The sequence below is a fragment of the Oxyura jamaicensis genome, chromosome 25, assembly GCF_011077185.1.
Source record: "Oxyura jamaicensis isolate SHBP4307 breed ruddy duck chromosome 25, BPBGC_Ojam_1.0, whole genome shotgun sequence".
NCBI classification, from domain to species: Eukaryota; Metazoa; Chordata; class Aves; order Anseriformes; family Anatidae; genus Oxyura; species Oxyura jamaicensis.
This window is the reverse complement of record NC_048917.1, coordinates 939,718-958,192: the sequence shown is the minus strand read 5'-3', so window position 1 is coordinate 958,192 and position 18,475 is coordinate 939,718. Positions and strand designations below refer to the sequence as shown.

Genomic DNA, 18,475 nt, shown 5'->3' with positions numbered 1-18,475 from the left:
AAAGGGAAAAAAAATGAAACAATACAAATATTAACAAGCGCAGAGACTTTAAAGCTTAAGTCAGAGTAAAGAATCACACACACACAAAATCGTTCTTGAAATCAAGGACACGAGTTGTTCGTTGGCGGACTCGCCAATTACAAAACTTGTGGATGGCGTGCTACGTATTCTATCATATTTTCTCCTAAGGATGATATTGATTGGAACTTGATTTTCATCAGTCACCTTATCAACATTTTGGCCGTAAAGCCAAGTGTCACGTACCTAAATGAGACCTTGTGTTGAAGAAGCAGCCAGCGGGTTTTCGTTTATGCAAAGCCAGAGTCCTGCAGGCAAGTCAAGTGCTCTGCAGCATAACGCGTGAATTGGAAACACTTCCAATGTCCACAATTTAGAATTCTTAATCTGTGTGATGTGTAGGTTACTAAATGTTTTAAAGCATGTCTTCAAGAAGAGGAACGTCAAATGGACTTGCCTAATCGGATGAGACCACAGAAGAAATAATTGTCAGGAAGGAATTGGTAATCAGGAAGCTGTTAAACCACGATGCATTGTCAACTACCCTGCTTTTATTAGTCTCAATCATGATTTTTTCACTTGAGGAAAAGTCTTATGAAAAGATAAATTGAGTTTTACACCACCGCAAAACAGTTTGCTTTATAGAACACACCATTAAACAAGAATTAAACATCAACAAGACGCTTTCATTCCTCAAAAGCAGAGTTCAAATTACGTGAAATCAACTTCAATATCAGAGTTCTTCTTTCAAGACAGTGATTTACAGTTTAGTACTTTTAATTATTTTTAATTGCATATTGCAAACTTTTTCTCCAATTACAAGAAAGCAATTTGCATGTCTACTACCTTTATCTTTGCGTTTAAAGCTCAGCAGTGTCTTATGGAAGTCCTGGCTGATTCTTGACTTGGTGAATAAGTGTAGCTCCTTAAAATACACACACACAGGTCGTATTTTTTTTACACTGGCGTGTAATCACGCCTCCTGTGCACAGTGCTCCTGTTGAAGTTAACGCAGCTCTGTGGGCTGAGATCGTACCTCTCAAAACGCTTGAAGCTTTTGGTGTTAAACGCATGCGTTTGGGGCTTTCTTTGAAGCATGGACTTGTTGAGATTAAAAGTATTTAATCTTACGATATAATGAGGGGTATTTCCATCTCAATTGATGCATATTGCCAGGGGTAGGAAGGTTGGTTGTTACTGAGATCTCCTACATTAACATGTTACACAAATTAATAAGAGGCTTTTCCTGAGAGAGACTCTCTCTCTCTCTCTCTCTTTTTCTTTTTTTTTTTTTTAACCAAGACATCTAGAGTTACTCCTCATTCAAATCACAGGTCTGAACAGACTAGTTGTACCTTCGTTAAGAATGAGGAGGGATAGAAGGAGGAAGAATATTAATCTATCTCTGCTCTGAATTTCTGAATAGCTGTAGGCTTAAATTTCTGCATAATTTCTACATGAAGGTTAAGCATTTTCACTACAAAGAAAATTCCAGGAACATCATACTATTGAAAAGCAAAAATATTTCTTAGAACAAAGGAAGGAACCATGAAGAAGATAGTAATACGAACCGCCCACTGAGACAACCATTTAACTTTGGAAATTCCTGCTGTGTGCCTTTCACTGCAGGTCTTCTAAGGTGCTCTATCTGCAACTTTTGCAAATTCCCCGATAGGTTTCTTTCTCCCTTCTCTAGTACAGCCTAATTTCTAATGGTACAGAAAATGTTCTTTCACTAGGAATCAAACACCAGTTCTATCTGTTTCCAATATGGCACAACTTAAAAAGAAGAAAGTCAAAAGAACACACAAGGGACAATCGCTCAGCTGCAGAATTTCTGGCTTATTTTCCCCAGCTCTTCACGATGACTCTTAGCAGCTCCACGAATCCTGGGGACAAGTTATTTGGGTAAGTGTGACAGCAGCAGCGCCCAGAGCCGGGCAGTTTTCTTCTGACCGGAGTACAGCAGCAAAGCTCGTAGAGATGTGCGAGAACGCAGAGCACATCCAGTTGTCTTGCATCGTGCCGGTGATGGAAAGCAGCAATAAAACTGACAAAGCTGGGAGCACTCGAACCAACTCTAAGAGCTGTGTATTACGGGTTCCCGAGGCAGATGCTGTTACGTGCTGTGCTGATCATGCGCTCAGTGGTCGGTGCCACTTACGCGTCATGCTCTTGGGGAAATAATGGCCATCAAAAAACGTCGGCTGCCGTGCTCTGGGAGGGCAGAACGAAACTTTATTTATTTATTTATTTATTTATTTATTTATTTATTTATTTATTTATTTATTTATTTTGTGCTGAGACACTTGAGGCTCGATGGAGAAATTTGCCTCTCATTTAGCGAAAAGGCGAGGGAAGGCGCAAGGGGAGAATCTCCTGTATCTTGTTCTGGAGTGACCTCGTCTGGCAGCCGCCTGTAATGGTGGTGGTGGAGGTGAGGGTGCTGGTTATAGTGCTGGTGGTGCTGGTGGTGCTGGTGGTGCTGAGGAGCCTCAGCTGGGCTTCACCCACCGGTTGCAGCGGGCACCAGGCAGGACTGGGGCTGCCGACTGCGACCCTCCCGTCATTTTGTGCTTTTGCTGCTCTCAGGAGCTGTCTTCCTCTGTTGGGATGTGCCTGCACACCTCCGTACAGGGCAGGGGAAAAGGAGACCACTCCTGGGGGCACCCGATGGCCTGTGCAGGATTCTTCCCTCCTTTACTGCTAAGGGAGGGCAATGGAGGAAAGAGAAAGGGAGCAGCATGAAAAACAAAATCAACCAACCAACCAATCAATCAAACAAAACCAGTTCCATGCATATCTCCCGGTGGGGATGCGGATTCCTTTAAGCACTTATTTTAGCGACCCTGCTCGGCCACCCGGAGGTGCCCAGGCCCCGCGGTCAGGATCTGGCCCCTGGCTCGGCAGGGACGAGCACCAGAGGGCACCAAGCGCACGGCGCTGCGGCTGCAGGCTCGCGGGGCGCACATCGGAGGAGCCCAGGTCGCTCTTTGAAACGGCACGGTCTGCAGGGCTCTGGGCTCTTTTAGCTGCACCCATCTCATTAAGCTTGATCTTCCAGGGATGAACATGCAGCAGAAGAAACAGCACGCACGTCTGTAAGGGAGAACTCGGGGGGATCTAAGAAATGATTCGGTTTAACGTGGTAAAATATTCCTCCTTGCTCCAATTCTTCATCTCTAACCCTGCCGTGACAACATCCAGGAGTCACCTGCAGCTGGAATTATTTTCCCCTTCATTAAGGAGCGAGAACAGAAGGCTGCCTTCTGAAAATGTGTATTGCTGCCTGATTCACTTCGGGAGCGTTCATCCAGGATGAGGAGAAGTTACAGACTGAGTTCTCGGCGTTTTGTGGGTTTCGGACACCCTAGGCCTGAGAGATTCCAGAAGTTTGGGGTGCTTAGAGCTGACTTTCAGGGGATCCTGGCGGCTGAGCCCGTCAAGCTCCAAGGTTTTTAATTTTGCAGAATATCGTGTGGCTTCATCCCCAGTGTCAGACGCAGCCCAAGTGCGTGGTAGGAGATGCGGAAAGGAGCAGCTGGGAGGACGCTTCCACTTTTTTTTTTTTCAGCTCCCAGACAAATGGCACCGGGTCCAGTGTCCTCTGCCCGTGCCAGCTGAGAGGTCAGCGACCAGAAAGCACTACTTCAGGGAACAAGCGCGGCAGTGTGCAGCGCATGAAAGACCTTATTCATGTAACAGCCTGGAGGGGCTTGTACTGCATTGTCTGGTATGCATTAGCTTTGTGAAATTAGTCCTCCAAATTTTTTACAAAAGGAAAGAAAGAAAGTTTGCCTTCCCTTCTGCATTTACTCTTCCCAATGAGCCGTCCAAAAGATTTATTTGTTGGTCTCGTGCTTAGGAGTCCACTGGCAAAATGTTTGGGGGGAGTGTGCTGTGGATAGCCCTGCAAAAATGTAGCAGTGCATCAGAATTTAACTCTGAGGCACGGAAAATTCAGCCTACACAAGAGGGAGAAGGAAGAATCTCCGGTCAAAAACATCATTCTTTCTGTTCTCCCATGTGTGCCTACAATTTTGAAGATGACCATATTAGATATCATTGAATGTTGCCTGAGCAGAAAAAAAAAAAAAAAAAAGACCACAGGATCCTGTAATCATCGCACTGCTGTTTAATTTAACTTGCCCTTGAAAGGACAGAAGCTCTTTTTTGGCACCGTGCATGTCATTACTCATGTGCTAATGGTTTGGGGATGCTTTATGTGTAGCACAGTCCTGTTCTGAGTTAAAGGGGACCCCTTCAAATTCCCAGGTGTACTTCATGATAAAAATCCCCTCTTGGGTTATGACAAGGCTGACCCTTTGGGGTCGTCCTTCCATAAATGCTCCCGTACCCTGCCTGCAAAGCACATGCTGCCCACTGAAATGACCGTAAAGGCAGCAAAATCCGATACCCTTTTCACAGGTATCATTTGAATTCCTTGTAAACCTTCTATAGATAGAATTTCCTTTTACCAGTCCAAAAGCTCCACAGCGGGAGGTTTTTCTGAAAGGTGTGCGGTTGTTTTCATTTCCTACTCCCCCCTGGTAGAAAAATAGGTCTGGTCATGTGGGAATTGGTCTCATACCCAGGATTATTGGGCTTTGGGGTCTGTTGCATTCTTTTTCTAAGGCCAAAGCCAGCCTTATAACTGTTTATAGTTTGTTTACAATGAGGTTCTCTCGTCCCTGCAGGACAACGGTCCTTACCATGTTTTCTGGCCAACACACTTCGTGTCCTATTACATTTACTAAATTTAGAGGATGATTTCCTAAATATACAAGTAATAATAGTAATTAATTGCATCCTTTGGGCCAGTATAACCTCAGTAAGTTGCAGTGGACGATCTGGACCTATAGCTAACTGCTTTATGCCTCTCTAATTACATGAAGCAGCTCTAGTCTCAACAGATTCGGTCAGCGGGGTATTTCTACCTGCCGTGGAGTCTCCCCAAGCCACGTATAGCCACTTCCCTGTCATCTTCTCTCTGAGCTTTCTGGTGCAGAGGCTAATTGGGAAATGGAGCCGTGGCTGGAGCAGCATTGTGGCACAGTAATTGTACCAATTCCGTTGCTCCAAATTAGACAGGAGCCGGTCCCCGCGGCACAACACAGCTGCAGCTCAAAATCTGGGCCATAATGCGCATGCTAAAATAAGATAATCAAATCTTGTGCTTAGGAACTGCTGGTTTCTAGGAGGTTTTTCTGCTCTCCAGTGTCTGTGGACAGCATTACAAAAAAATAATGCATCTAGTGAGCTGTGTGTTAATTTGGAGCAGTGAGCAACAGCGGTTGCTGCAAGAAGGATGCTAGACTAGATGCTGAACGATAACCGAACGCCACAATGAGAATTTTTCTTTTTATTAAACAGGACACCATGTGCTGACCTCTAATACAACTAAAGTGATCAGGTTAATTATTGGCCTCTGCTGAGCAGTGCCACACGCTGAGCTATCAATCTGTCTTTCTAGGTAGCTGGGGTTTTGAGCATCAGTGCCATTTCCTCTCATACCTGGGAGTTCCTTGGCAGCTCCTCGTTCCCCTTCCAGTCAGGACCAGTGAAGCTGATTTCACAAACTGGAACGAGATCCCAGTTTGGGGTGGTGTGGCTGCAGGCTGTCGCTACTTTGTTCTCTTTTCTTCTGTTACTGAATTTCCTTGCTTTTGCACAAAGTCCTGAGTCAATGGCAGTGGCATTTGTACAAGAATAACAACTTTTAATTAGTTAATTTATTAATTAATTCATTTTTAATAATGGAGCATGCAAACTGAATCCCAGCCACCGGGTGAAACGGGGGTTGGTTCGGCGGGTGTGTGGTGTGGTTATGACACCTAACGTTAGTACACAGATGTGTGTGTTGGGTTCATGTGCAAGGGTCGGGGGGCTGCGGGGCAGAACTGTGTCCCATGAGAGGGACCCACGCGAGAGCAGGGCGAGGGGGGAGGCTTCTGGACAGCACTGAACACTTGCATGGCCCTGGGCAGTGTCAAAGATCACGCAGACATCACTGAGGGCTGCCATTCCAGCAACAGCAGCTCTGCTTTCCACTCATCCCCCAGCTCTTTTGTTGCATTAGATGCATGCCTTCATTGCGGCTGAGGGTGTTTCTTCTGGGTGCAGCAGCAGAAGCGGTTCGGCACGTTTTAACATCCGTCGCTCAATAAAACGGGTTCTGGATTTCAAGGCACTGCCTTCACACCGTTATTTAAGAATGTGAAATCTGCTGAGTGCTTTCCAACCAGCTAGGAAAGCTTGTTGCTGTCAGCAGGAGCTCCCGATATTAAGAATATAATCTCTTTTGCAAACGCATTTTCCTGTTCTTCCTGCTTCTGGAAATCAGGAAATGCAGCTGGAGGCAGCTCCTGCGCACGGGGGTCACGTCGAGGAGTGCTTGGCCCCCACAAGCCCCACAGTGTGCTCACGCCAGTGGATGGGTAACGCACATCACGGGCAAACATTTTAAACAAAACGAGAAATAGAAAGGAGGGAGGGAAATGGAAACGGGTGAAGAAAGCTTTTGGCTCTCCAAGCACGGCACGGTGCTTTTGGTGGTGGTGCGGGGATTATTTCCTTTTGGGAATGGTGGGTAACAGCTGAGTGCAGACCAACAGGTATGTTGCATGCATTTCAGATGGACACGAGCACCCCAGCATCCCCGGAGTATTTCCACACATCTGATGAGAGAGCCCCAGAAAACACCTGGAAGTGCTGGAGCGTGGTTCAAAACTTAAGATACTTCCTGACTGCTAAGTTAATCAGGGAAATGGTAGGTTAAAAGCGGTGAGTGGGAATGACAATTGCAACACAAGTGTTGCCACACGCGTCCATGTCCACTCCTTTGTGTCTCCCGTGAATAGGCTCGCCATTTCGCTTAATGCAGTTAGGCATTTTCATAATAAGATTCCAGGGCTGAAGTCATGCTGCAACCATTTCCTTTGGCCCCCAGTGTCTTTACACAATGGGCTGCCTGCATGTATTCCTGGGCTTGTGTGAAAGGACAATGAAAAATGGACCACCTTGGGCTGCGAGCTCAGTGCTGCGACCTCGTCATCGTCTTCTGCGAGCTCTCTGGTGAGTACGCGAACACTCACTACCAGCAGGGACCACCCTCTGTATTCGGCTAGAAACAGAGGAGTTTAAGGGCTGGCCACGAGTTCTGCACATGCTGTTTAATGCAATGTAATGTAAATGATGAATAAGGGGCATGCCAGAAGTTGCAGAGTTTCTCTTCATTATTTCATCATTTGCTAGGATTTTTAGCCTCTTTTTTTTTTTTTCTCCAGAGGCCGATGCTAGAGCGTTTCGTTTGTAAGAACAACACGCTTGATTTAATTTATCTAATCCCAGCTTGTCTGCAACTCTTTGCAAGCAAACTTTGTGCGTGCCCTGTAGGTAGAGGGGGCTGCCTTGCTCTGCACCAGGCTAACACCAGAACTGGGTGGAAACCCCTGGGGGGTCCTGGCTGGGGTCGGGCTGCGTGTGCCCGGCTCCAGGCCCGAGCTAATGCAGCCTCTGCCCTGCTGGGTGGGCTCCCCTGGTTCAACCTCATTTGGAACACATTCTTTTTTCGGTGTAGAAACACTGTCATAAACCATTCAAATAATTTGTTAAGAGGAAGATTAAACGAGGAGAAGAAACAAGTGGGCAGTACAGGAACGTGTACATCAATACCTAAAGTCAATCCTGTTAAATATAGTGACTTAGACCTTAGCATCCACACACATCTTACGTTTTAATGTGACAGCCTCTTAGCTGCAGCCAGGACATGCCTCATAAAAAACAGCTGGAGATGCGATACCATCATAAGAGGGCAGAGCAAGACAACTTTTCGTTCCCCTTCTGATAAACTTCACTCAGGAAGGCCAAAGCGTGAAGCTGAGTTAACACCCGCCACGTTCCTCACGCGAACATCTCACTCTCCAGGAAGGCAAAGGACGGGCACCAGGCCGAGCGTGGCGTAAGTTTGCCTAAAGCTCTCAGATGAGCAATTGGGCCCTGGAGACATTGCTTTGTCGTCAGCCTCTTCCTTCGAAGCTCTGAAGTAAGGCGTCCCCACAAAAATCTCTCCCCCTTTAGCCTCGGCCCGTGGTCAGCGGCTGCAGCAACCTCAGGTCGTTTGGGAACCGCGACCATGGCCAGAGCGGGCAGAGGCAGAACCAAACATGCGAGACGAGGCCATGCCCAGAGGCAGACGTGTCATCGGCAGGAAATTGTACAGAAACACCGAGATCGGCTTGCTAACCAGGACTGTCGGTACATTATGAGCTTAGCGATGAGCAACGTCTTTGGAGGCGTCGTAGAAAAGAGGGCAATTTTACCGTAATATCACCTAATTCCGTCTGGTATTTGTCGTTTGAAGGATGGTACCAAAAGCCGCCAACTGGACTCAAAGATCGGGCGAACGGAGGATGAATCAAATGAAATGGAGAATGAAAAAGGTTTTTTATTTGTTGTAGATGAGTCAAAAAGATCAGGTCAAAATTGAGGAAATGAAACTGCTTTGGCTCAGCGTTTCTGGCAACATCCCATAAAAGACCAAAAAAAAGAGAGAAGTCAAACTTGCCAGAAGACAAGAAAGGAACTGTAACGGAAAGGGGGGGGGGGGGGGGCAAAAAAAAACATCCATGCTGCAACACCCAAGAACTTATGCAAACTATCCCAAAAAAATAAAAGATATATATAAAAAAGAAAGAAATGTATTTTTTAAAAAAGTATTTTTAAAAGAAATCTGGCATAAATGGCTATAATGACAAGGATATAATGACTGGAGGCAGAAAATGCTGCATAGACGTTATGGCTCACTTAGAAACATGAAGAGCACGTGGGCAGGAAAGTGAAAAGCAATTTTATTAAGTGTAGTAAGAAATCAAAGACAGAAAATGCAAGAAATCCGTGGTTGGAAGCTGACAGAACACGGTGTTCATTATGTCTGCTCTCACACGAGGTACCGCAGAAAGTTTCCCGGTGACAAGCGCGCCGAAGCCTGGGTTTGACATCTCACTCAAAACATTTGAACACGAAGCTCCATTGTTTTCCTGCCAGAGGAGATGGCTTTCTTCCCGAACCGCACCGTGCCGTCCTCAGACCTGTTCTTCCCTACCAGAGCCGCTGAGCGCTCTTTAGCTCACGCTCATCTTTTATTTCTGTGCTGGGTATTGAATCCTGGTTTAATTCTTGTTTCTGCAGTGCTCGTTTACGAGTGCTACAGCCACCGTCCTGCTCAGCTCAGGGAGCGGTGTTTCAGGGAGCAGAAGCCTTCCAAGGTGAGCTCCCGTGGCAGTACCCGTGCTGGTTTAACATCATTCTCCCAGGGCTGTAGGTGAGGTGTGCTCGAACCACTACGGAGAAAGAAAAATACAGATTTTTACAGGGGACGTGATGAATACTTTGGTATCTGCTGTGGTATGTGAGCAACCACAAATGTCAGATTTTAAGTCCAGTACCTTACTTCTTACCATGCCAGAACAAATAATTTGTCATTGGAGTCCAGGTCCCAGCTGAACCAGGCAGCCCATGCTGCTTAGCTCCTGATAGAAGAATAAAATAAAGAGCTGATTTGGGTACTTGCTGTGATCAGTTAATACCCTGAAGCATGAAATTTGATTGCCCTTCTCTTAAAAGGCGGAACAGCAGATGTTATTAGTGGTCATAAAATTATTCAGCCTTTAAAAATGTCACACCGCGGTGTTTGACTTTATGATATCTCCCAGATCAAAAAGAAGAGAAAAACATACTCAAGATTTCACATTAAATGACTGCTTTTTCCTATTCTCTCCTGTCAGGCGAAGGGACGTACTGTAATTGCAACCCAAGGACTGGACTGCTGCTTGCATTTCTTCAGAGCGGTTTAAAACTGAAACTCTCACAGGTGGGAGAGGTTAGTTTCATTCTAAAGGAGCTGAGCTGCAAGCTCTTATCCATGTCCTCCTGGCTGGACAGTGATAAAACCAACAAAAGAAGTCAAAACCGTCGATTCACAGAAAGAAGGCACAACAAAGCGAAGCAATTTAAAGATAACACAACTGGCGAATCCAGACATTCAATAATCATCAGTAAGTCCACTAAAAGCATAATAGTGGTGTTTAAAAAACACAACCTTTAATTTTCCTTGTTAGTTTGTGATGAGTAAGCAGCATGATGTCGTTTTCAAATGTTTCCTCTGTAGTTGTAAAACCTGGGATTTTTTTCCTAAATGACACGATTCCAGGTGTTGCTGCAAGAAACTAGAAACTGCAAGACTTGAGAAGATGCTCACAACGTGTCAGTGGAAGAGCTGAGAAGGAATCAAGCTTTCCCGATTCTTTCCCAATTCCTGATGCTGCATCCCAAGAAAACACATCTTTTCTTTCCTATGACTTGATTTTTAGAAACCTGGAAGGAAAGCTCCAGAAGGAGGTAGCCCTTCCGTGTCCTTCTGCTATCATTTTCCTACATCTCCAGTAATATAAATAATCTTGTAAGTGATATAAAACATTTCCAAAAAACATACGTTGAAAGCATGAAGCACTCAAGATCCTCTGCCCAAACAAACTCCTTCCTTCCCTCCCTCTCCACATTTTGGTGAGCACTCAGGCAGCTTCGTCATTTGGATAATTAGAGGGTGCCAGATGGCTGTAAATATGTTCACAATCCTTCGTACCCAGTTCCCTTCTCTCTGGCACCCTTCTTGCTCTACCCTAGCAAGCACCTGGCCTGTTCCGATCTGAAGAATCTCCTCTTGATCTAAATTGGCACCTCTAGTTTTTATTTCCCTTTGGAACGAAACGGGACGTTCTTCAGGCCTGTCCAGTGCTCCTTCGCAATCACGTTCACCGCGTGCTAATTAACGGCGTGCCCCCTCCAGATCGCCCACAGTGACCCACGAGGGCACGGCGGCTTCTTCCTCATCGGAGAGCGGAGGGCGAAGCGATTCATCCCCTCGTGCCCCAGGGAACGGGCAGAGTCAGCACCCGAGCAGCAGCTCCGGGTCCCCCTCCTCTTCCTCCTCCTCCTCCTCCTCCTCCTCCTCCTCCTCCTCGCGGGCACTGCGTTGCAGCCCACGTTGGAGGGAGCCGCACTACTCCACACACTCCCGTGAGCAGAAACTTTGGCAGGCAGATATTTGTTAAGGTGCAGCTGAAACAAAATTTCTGTGTGGTGAAGGTTTTATATGACCAAATATCCTTTTTTTTTTTTTTTTTTTTTTTTTTTTTTTTTTTTTTTTTTTTTTTTTTTTTGATTTTATAAAAATTACTCCTAAAAACAAACAGATTGTGATTTTGAGGCAATTTTGCTTTGTAATGGAAACATTTCTAAACTGCTAAGCGGTAAGAAAAGGATGGAAAACTGTATAGAAGGCACTAAAAAGGGGAAGTCGTTTTTAAGACATCTTAAAATACAGACAGTGACATTTCAAAACTAAAGGAAGAGGAATAAGCGGGTCACAAGCTGTCTGGAAGTGAGGAAAGCTATGCCAGCAAAAATTTTGGGTCGCGACAAGGGTGAATGGATCGTCAGAGGAAAACCGCTGAGAGACGGTACGTATTTTTAAAGGTGTTGAATGCATCCAGCTGAGCACCACCCGACTTTGTATAACAAGGCATCATCAGCTCTGTTACATGCAGCAGGTGCCCCCTTTTGCTGAAGCGTGGCAGACTCTCACCCTTGCACCCTGATCTCTTGCTCCCACCTTTTGCGTGCAGGATTTTGCTCGGCTGTTTTAAAGCAGGAGCTTGCGACCGTGTCTGTGAATGGTGCTCGCGGTGCTCGCGCTGCCCCAGCTTTGCTACGTAACGCTGACACACATCCCCCAGGGCCACAGACCAGTCTCCCCCCTAATAAACAGCAATCTTTTCCACTCTTTTACTCATTAAAGACTCAGTGTGTAACCAAATAGCTCATATGAAAATCCTACAGATAAATACATCTTATTACGCTGAAATCGTGCTAGCAATGAGACTGGGTTGTCCTCATTTGTCCACAGCAGGAGGGGCTGCAATCCATTCAGGGATCAATAAGCTGTCCCGGATGACAGATATCTGCTCAAGGCTAAACTTCTAGAGAATTTAGCCTTGCTATCACGTAGCAGATGAGGCGGCTGCTGCTACAGACCATTATTTCCCCAATCACATAATCAGACTGCTCTGTGACTTTGCCTCTTGATGACTAGATGGTGAGTTAGGGTTAGGATCTTCACTGGAAGCAGGGAGGAAGCAGATGGCAGAGGACAAATTTGCTTAGCTTTCCTGAAAAGGGAGACAGATAAACTGATTTTTGGTAACAATACATCTGACATGCAAAGGCCAAATGTTATTTTTTATGATCCCATAAAATAGACAGGCATCTTGTTTACAGAACTTCACCACTTTGCTTGCCTGCCAACAGCTACAAACCTTAAAAAGCGACCCTGTGACCTATCAGAAGGATCAGAAAGCAAACAACCAAGAATACGAGGTTCTCTGCAAGCACCGTCGTGATTTTGAATGCCGTCTCATGATTTCTGGGAAGCATGACTCCCAGATTGGGCTGCAGAAAAGGTAGACAGCGCTGAGATTATATATAGCAGCACGTGGGCTGGAAGGAAGAGCACAGGCTCGGAGGAAGCGGGAGGCTGTTTTGAAGAAATCAAGTGACTTGCTTCTGCTACAGCACGAAGAGAATGAAACCAGGCTCCTCTCCTGGCTGCTGGCTCTGACCTTTCGGCACTGCTGCTTCTCCATCACGTGCATTCGGCTGGGCCAGGACCGTCCTCCCTGCTTGCTCCAGGCTTCGGTTCCTCGCTCTCTGCCCTGTCCCCTTCCTCAGCCATCCCCTGGGCAGGGACCCACGGCATCCCCAAGGGCTGGGGCTGGTGCCAAGCCCCCTCCCCACCTGCCTGCCCTCCCTCTCAGCACAGGGAGATGCCTGACGGCAGCGCCCGTCCGCAGCCCGCACTGCAGCGACGAGGCCAGGGAACTGGATGCAGCCACGACTGCGCACGTGCTTGGGGAGGAAAGGAAGTTTTTTTCTGGGTTACTGAACGGTCCTTCCTTTTTGTCATTAGCCGCAGGACTTCAGCTGGCTCCCTTCTAGGGCATTTGCATTTTTGCTCTTTGGATAGCTGTGCTGTGTGTTTGCCATGACTAAGTCCATCTGTTGAGAGTTGGTCCTTTAGATAATTATGTCCACATCTCCGCTGGGTAGTTCCAATTAATGCCAGTCCTTTGCATACTGCTCAGTATCACACTGTAAAGCCACCAATTCTTACAGCTCTGAATAATACCCTCTGTCTGCCTATCAGGCATGTATGAACTCTTTATTCTAACCACACAGCTCTGAAATGCCTCCTTTCTATCAGCCTGAAGGGAAGGATTTCCAGAACTCTTTTGGGAAGAAGCAGTAATCATCTATATGCAGAACTCCCCAGCCACTGTGTCATGGTGCTCTGATCTCCGGCACTTTGAACTCTGGCTTGTCTGACCCCTCCCAGACATTGAGGGAATTTATAAAGAGGAAAAAAATAAAAGAAAGAAAGAAAGAAAGAAAGAAAAAGTACTCTCTTTCCTCTGAGGAGGGAGATTTTGAAAAGAGTTGTTTCAAAAATTTAAAAATTATCACAGTGGAAGGCTCAGGATAGTATTCTCAGGGGCATTTTATGAAGTCAAACAAAGCAGATATGCCTGAAAACAGCTGGTGACACAAACATTTCCACAGAAATCCAACTCACAGCAACAGCTCCCAGTCTCTCCCACACCAGCTGCCGTGCTCACCTGCTTGGTCATCACTTTGCTTTCCTTACCAGTGTCTTTTATCCCAGCTTTTTATCCAAGCCAAAAACACATCCCAGGAGCCGCTCGCGGATGCCTTCAGCTCCCCGTGGCCCTCTGCGTCCACCCAGACTCGTGGGACACATCTCACCTGGAGATGGCCGAAGGTGACGTTAGTGAGGGCTGTCCTGCCTCCTGGTCACCCCAAATTCTGCCTTCCCGAAGGTGAAGGACGTGGGAAGACACAAATTAAGGTGGCTGAGCTTTTAAAAAGACTGCGTTAAGCCACCAAAGAGCTGTAATTCCTCGCTCAAGAAAGTCCATCTGGCACAGACGCGGTGGCAAAGGCAGCAATTAGAACAAAAAAGCAATACGTGACAAATGGCAACGAGGAGATGGAGGGATTGAGAGTAATTAATACAGATTAGTTTCATGAAGTGTGTGTAATACAGAAGGAACAAAGGCAACTTAAGACAGAAAATCCTGGCTGTCAGTTTTAGGGACAAAATAGGGTATTTTAAAATCATATTTAGAGAAAAGCAATCCTAATTATAGTCTGGGACTTTTACTAGATGGAAGCACTAATGCTACTCATAATTACGCAGAAAAAGCCAGAAATGTTTAATAAATATTTCTCATCAGAGTTTGGAAAGAATCAAGGAAGATGTGCCAGAATCACCCGATGATGATGCACTGTTTTCCAGTTCATTAGCAAGCGATAGCGGCGAGTAGGAAAAATTGCTTAAAACAGCCATTCCATAAAACTTACACAAAGCGTCCTCAAAGAGCTAACCGAGGAGACCCTCAGCCAGCTGATATAACCCGTTATGTATGCGGATAGGTGTGTAGGAGTGAGAAGGAAAAACTCTGGCCCTGCCTCAGAAAGGAGGCGCGACGGAGCGGTGCCTTGCGGTGAGCGGCTCCCACGCCAAGGACCTGGGCAGAAACGGCCGGAGAGGCCCCGTGGCACTGAGGATGCTCTGGGCAAACACTGTGTAAAAAGAAATAGGACTGAGCAGCATCTTTCCTAGCTGGAGAAATGAACCCGCCCCCGTTTGCACGTGAAGATATTGATAAACACGCGGCTCCTTGCCCAGCCACTCCCAATTGTCTGCAGTGCAATGAAACACCCAAGCTCGACACCAAAACCTGAGCCTAATAACGGCAAAATGCTCAGGAGATGGTATAGTTCTGCTTTAGGTAGCTACCATTCCCTTCCTGGTATCCCTAATTTGGCAAAACAAGTAAGCCCGTGATGAAAATGGATGAAAAATGAACATCTGCTGAGCAAGGAAGTTTCCCTCAGTTGGGATCTGTAAGCATGGCATCTTTCTCTTGAGGTGAAAGATTAGGGATACAGACATCTGTCCAAAGCTAGTGTTTAGGACTAAAAGTGTCCTATATATTGATTAACTGGGATTATTATTAAAGTCATTTACAATTAGTTGGTTAGAGACCAAATAAAATGAGGAATTGGCCATAATAAACCATCCAATCCATCTGCCCGTCCCGCGGCAGGATCAGACCCAGCACCAGCAGTCGTGTTGGGATCGGGTAGAGCCTCAGGAGCCTCCTTGTTAAGGAGCCTTAACGAGGCGATGTCTTCAGTGCAGTGACTTCTGCAGGCTCAGAACACTAATGGAGATGACGATGTCGCTGAGACCTTCCAGCAGGGTGGAGGATATAGGAAAGAGTTCCCGGAGCACAAACGCTAATTGGTATTTTGTCAGCCTTTCCTTGCTACTTTCTGTTGTCTCCAGTCTCCAGTACTGCTATTCGAGGGCCTGTAATTTCGCAGTCCTTTATCCCAGGGCCAAGAAGTGGTTCCGAAGCCGATTGGTTTGGGGCATAATCCCCAAACTCTTCATCCTGCAGCTGCGGGGTTTCTGCCTCCTGCAGGTCCATGGGGTCACGGGAGGGGTCCTAAATGAGCCCCTCGCTGTCCATTTCCATGGCTCACGGTTGTGTTCCTGGCACTGCTCACGTAGGTTCCAAATAAATTATTATTATTTTTTTGAGTTTGTTGTTGTTCGTTAGTTTTGGGAAGTGAGCCAGTTCTTGCTGAGCTTTAATTTGGAAAACCGCTTGGAAGTTGCTAACTCAAGAACTCTTCCTGTGAATGTAGGTCAAACTATTTTCTATTTTTTCCCCCTCTCTCTTGGGACTCGGAAGACAATTTCAATACTCCAGTACTCCAAGGAGGAATTGTCTACAGGAAGAAACACCGTGCTTTCGTTTTGTGAGGAACTATCGACAGCAAGCAGAAGGACGTGAAGGATGCACGGGGCTGTGCGGGGGTCGGTGTTCCTACAGAGCAACGCCCCTCCAAGGGGATTTGCAGAACCCAGAACTGAAGGAGACGCTCAGCACTTCCTCGGGGTGCTGGGACAAGCACCCAGAAGAGAATTTGCTCCGCTCCCGTACGCGTGGAGTGCTCAGATCCCGTCGGTTTCATTCCAAGCACATTCTGAACGCGTTATTCGACCATATTTCGCCACCGCGGCTGGGATAACAGGGGGCGTGCAGCTTTCCACCTCCTGCAGACCTCCCGAAATAGCTCTTCGGGCCTTATCTGTGCAAGGCATTTGCCTTCTGGGGGGAAACACAAATAAACCTCCGCAGTTCCCTTCACCAGGAACTCCGGGAACTGCTCTGGGCAGGAGGCATTCAGCCTGGCATTCATCCACCCACCTGAGCATCCCCTGGCACCAGGCACCGGGGGCTTTGGGGGATTTTCTGTTTAATTTTTTTCTATTCCAAATATTCAGTTTTTTTTTTTCTATTCTAAATAATCTATTTATTTTTTTCATTTTTATTATTTTTTTATTTTTTTAATGCATCTTCCAAGAAACCGCCGAGGAAGATGCGTTTTTCCCCCGGCGTTGAATTTACGGGAATCGCTTTTGCGTTGGTGGACAAAAGTCCCGAGTTTGGGTGGTTTTACATTAATTTGGCGTTGGGAAAAGCTGGAAACGGGGATTTCGTCGTCGGGCTCAGGACCCGGGTGGCGGATCCGGGGGGGGGGGGGGGGGGGGCTCGGGTGGGCTCGGCTCGGCTCGGCTCGGCTCGGCGCCGCTCCTTATATGGCCGGGAGCCGGAGCGCGCCGCTGATTGGCTGCGGGAGAGGCAGAGGCCGGGGAGGGGCGGGGCCAGGGGGGAGGCTGGGGAGGCCGGGGGGGAGGCTGCGGGGGGTGGAGGCCGGGGGGGGGGGTGGAGGAGGATGGGGGAGGTGGGGGTGGAGGCTGGGGCCGGTGGAGGCTGGGGCAGGAGGAGGTGAAGGTCGGATCAGGTGGAGGCTGGAGAAGGTGGGGGTGAAGGATGGGGCAGGTGGAGGCTGGAGCAGGTGGAGGCCAGAGCAGGTGAAGGCTGTTGCAGGTGGAGGTGAAGGTCGGAGCAGGTGGAGGTCGGAGAAGGTGGGGGTGAAAGCCAGAGCAGGTGGAGGCCAGAGCATGTGGAAGGTGGAGCAGGTGGAGGTGAAGGTAGGAGCAGGTGGAGGCTGGAGCAGGTGAAGGAGCAGGTGGAGGTGAAGGCCAGAGCAGGTGGAGGCTGGGGCAGGAGGAGGTGAAGGTTGAAGGAGGTGAAGGGCAGAGCAGGTGGAGGTGAAGGAGCAGGTTGAGGTGAAGGCAGGAGCAGGAGGAGGTGAAGGTTGGAGCAGGTGGAGGTGAAGGTTGGAGCAGGTGGAGGTCAGAGCAGGTGGAGTCTAGAGCAGGTGAAGGTGAAGGGGCAGGTTGAGGTGAAGGTCGGAGCAGGTGAAGGGTGGGGCAGGAGGACGTGAAGGTTGGACCACGTTTAAGCAGGGGCAGGTGGAGGTGAAGGTCGAAGCAGGTGAAGGCCAGAGCAGGTGGAGGTGAAGGAGCAGGTTGAGGTGAAGGCTGGAAACTGAAGAAGAGCCCTTGCAACAACCCCCCGCTTCGCCCCAACCTTAATTTTTGGCATTCTTCTTAATTCTTCAAGCTCCCAGAGCCACGCGACCGCGATTGCCCCTGAGATTGCCCAGATTGCCCCAGGCAGCAGCAGTCTGAGATAAAAACCACGGGATCGGGTTTGCGAAGTGAGTTCTGCCTTGCTGCCCAGGCAGAACGTGTGGGTTTATAAATCGGGGCTTTTCATTTGGTGCAGGTCGGTGCGATTTGTGAACCTCTAACAGGATTTAACCACGGCAGGGTTAATAAAACGAGGCTGAGATTTATAAACTGAGAGCAGGGTTTGCAAATCCATCAGTGGGGGTGGAAATCCTACAGGCCAACTCCTACAGCTGCTGAAGGTTTTTAGTCGCCATCTGATTTTTAGGAGTGATTTTTTGAAGCCGGTCTGCAAGAGCTGCCGTGTGTAGGTGAGGCTGTTGAAATGTGAACCAAGAAATAGGACATTTCTTGGGGTTTAAGAGCAAGCCTAGAAAGGATGGAAACTGGAAGAGTTTAAATGCATTTTTTGTGCATCTTAAATCTGGTTTTCCAACCTGTTTTTCCTATCTTAGCATGGATCGCTGCAGCACTAGCCTGAACGCTTGCTTCCTGCAGACCACCAGTTGCTGCTGCGGAGGTCGCAGGGAGCCAACGTTGGTTTTCTGTTGCCAGCAGCTAGCGCTAGAGTGATTTTGTTGGCACCAGTAAGGAGCCTGTCCTCTCACAGGGTTATGCAAAGGCATGACATTCAGATTCAATCCCCAAATATGGGATGGACAGGACAGGATGGGATGGATGGGATGGATAGGACAGGATGGGATGGGA

The 18,475-nt window shown here is 47.6% G+C and overlaps 3 long non-coding RNA genes across 3 annotated transcripts in view; 1 reads left to right on the top strand and 2 right to left on the bottom strand.

The window, feature by feature from the left end:
• Window positions 1-3,361: 3,361 nt before the first annotated feature.
• LOC118178239 lies at window positions 3,362-4,981 on the top strand. Its single transcript, XR_004756107.1, has 2 exons — window positions 3,362-4,534; window positions 4,573-4,981. It is a non-coding gene; the product is annotated as an uncharacterized LOC118178239 (long non-coding RNA).
• Window positions 4,982-12,942: 7,961 nt separating this feature from the next.
• Window positions 12,943-18,475, bottom strand: part of LOC118178266 — a 10,087-nt gene continuing 4,554 nt past the window's right edge. Inside the window, exons 2-3 of the long non-coding RNA XR_004756110.1 lie at window positions 13,021-13,024; window positions 12,943-12,954 (exon numbers count right to left, since the gene is read on the bottom strand). This is a non-coding gene — a long non-coding RNA (uncharacterized LOC118178266). The remainder of the gene's footprint in view (window positions 12,955-13,020; window positions 13,025-18,475) is intronic.
• On the bottom strand, window positions 15,761-16,763 carry LOC118178268. The gene is made up of 2 exons (XR_004756112.1): window positions 16,437-16,763; window positions 15,761-16,334 (listed from the first exon to the last, which is right to left on the bottom strand). It is a non-coding gene; the product is annotated as an uncharacterized LOC118178268 (long non-coding RNA).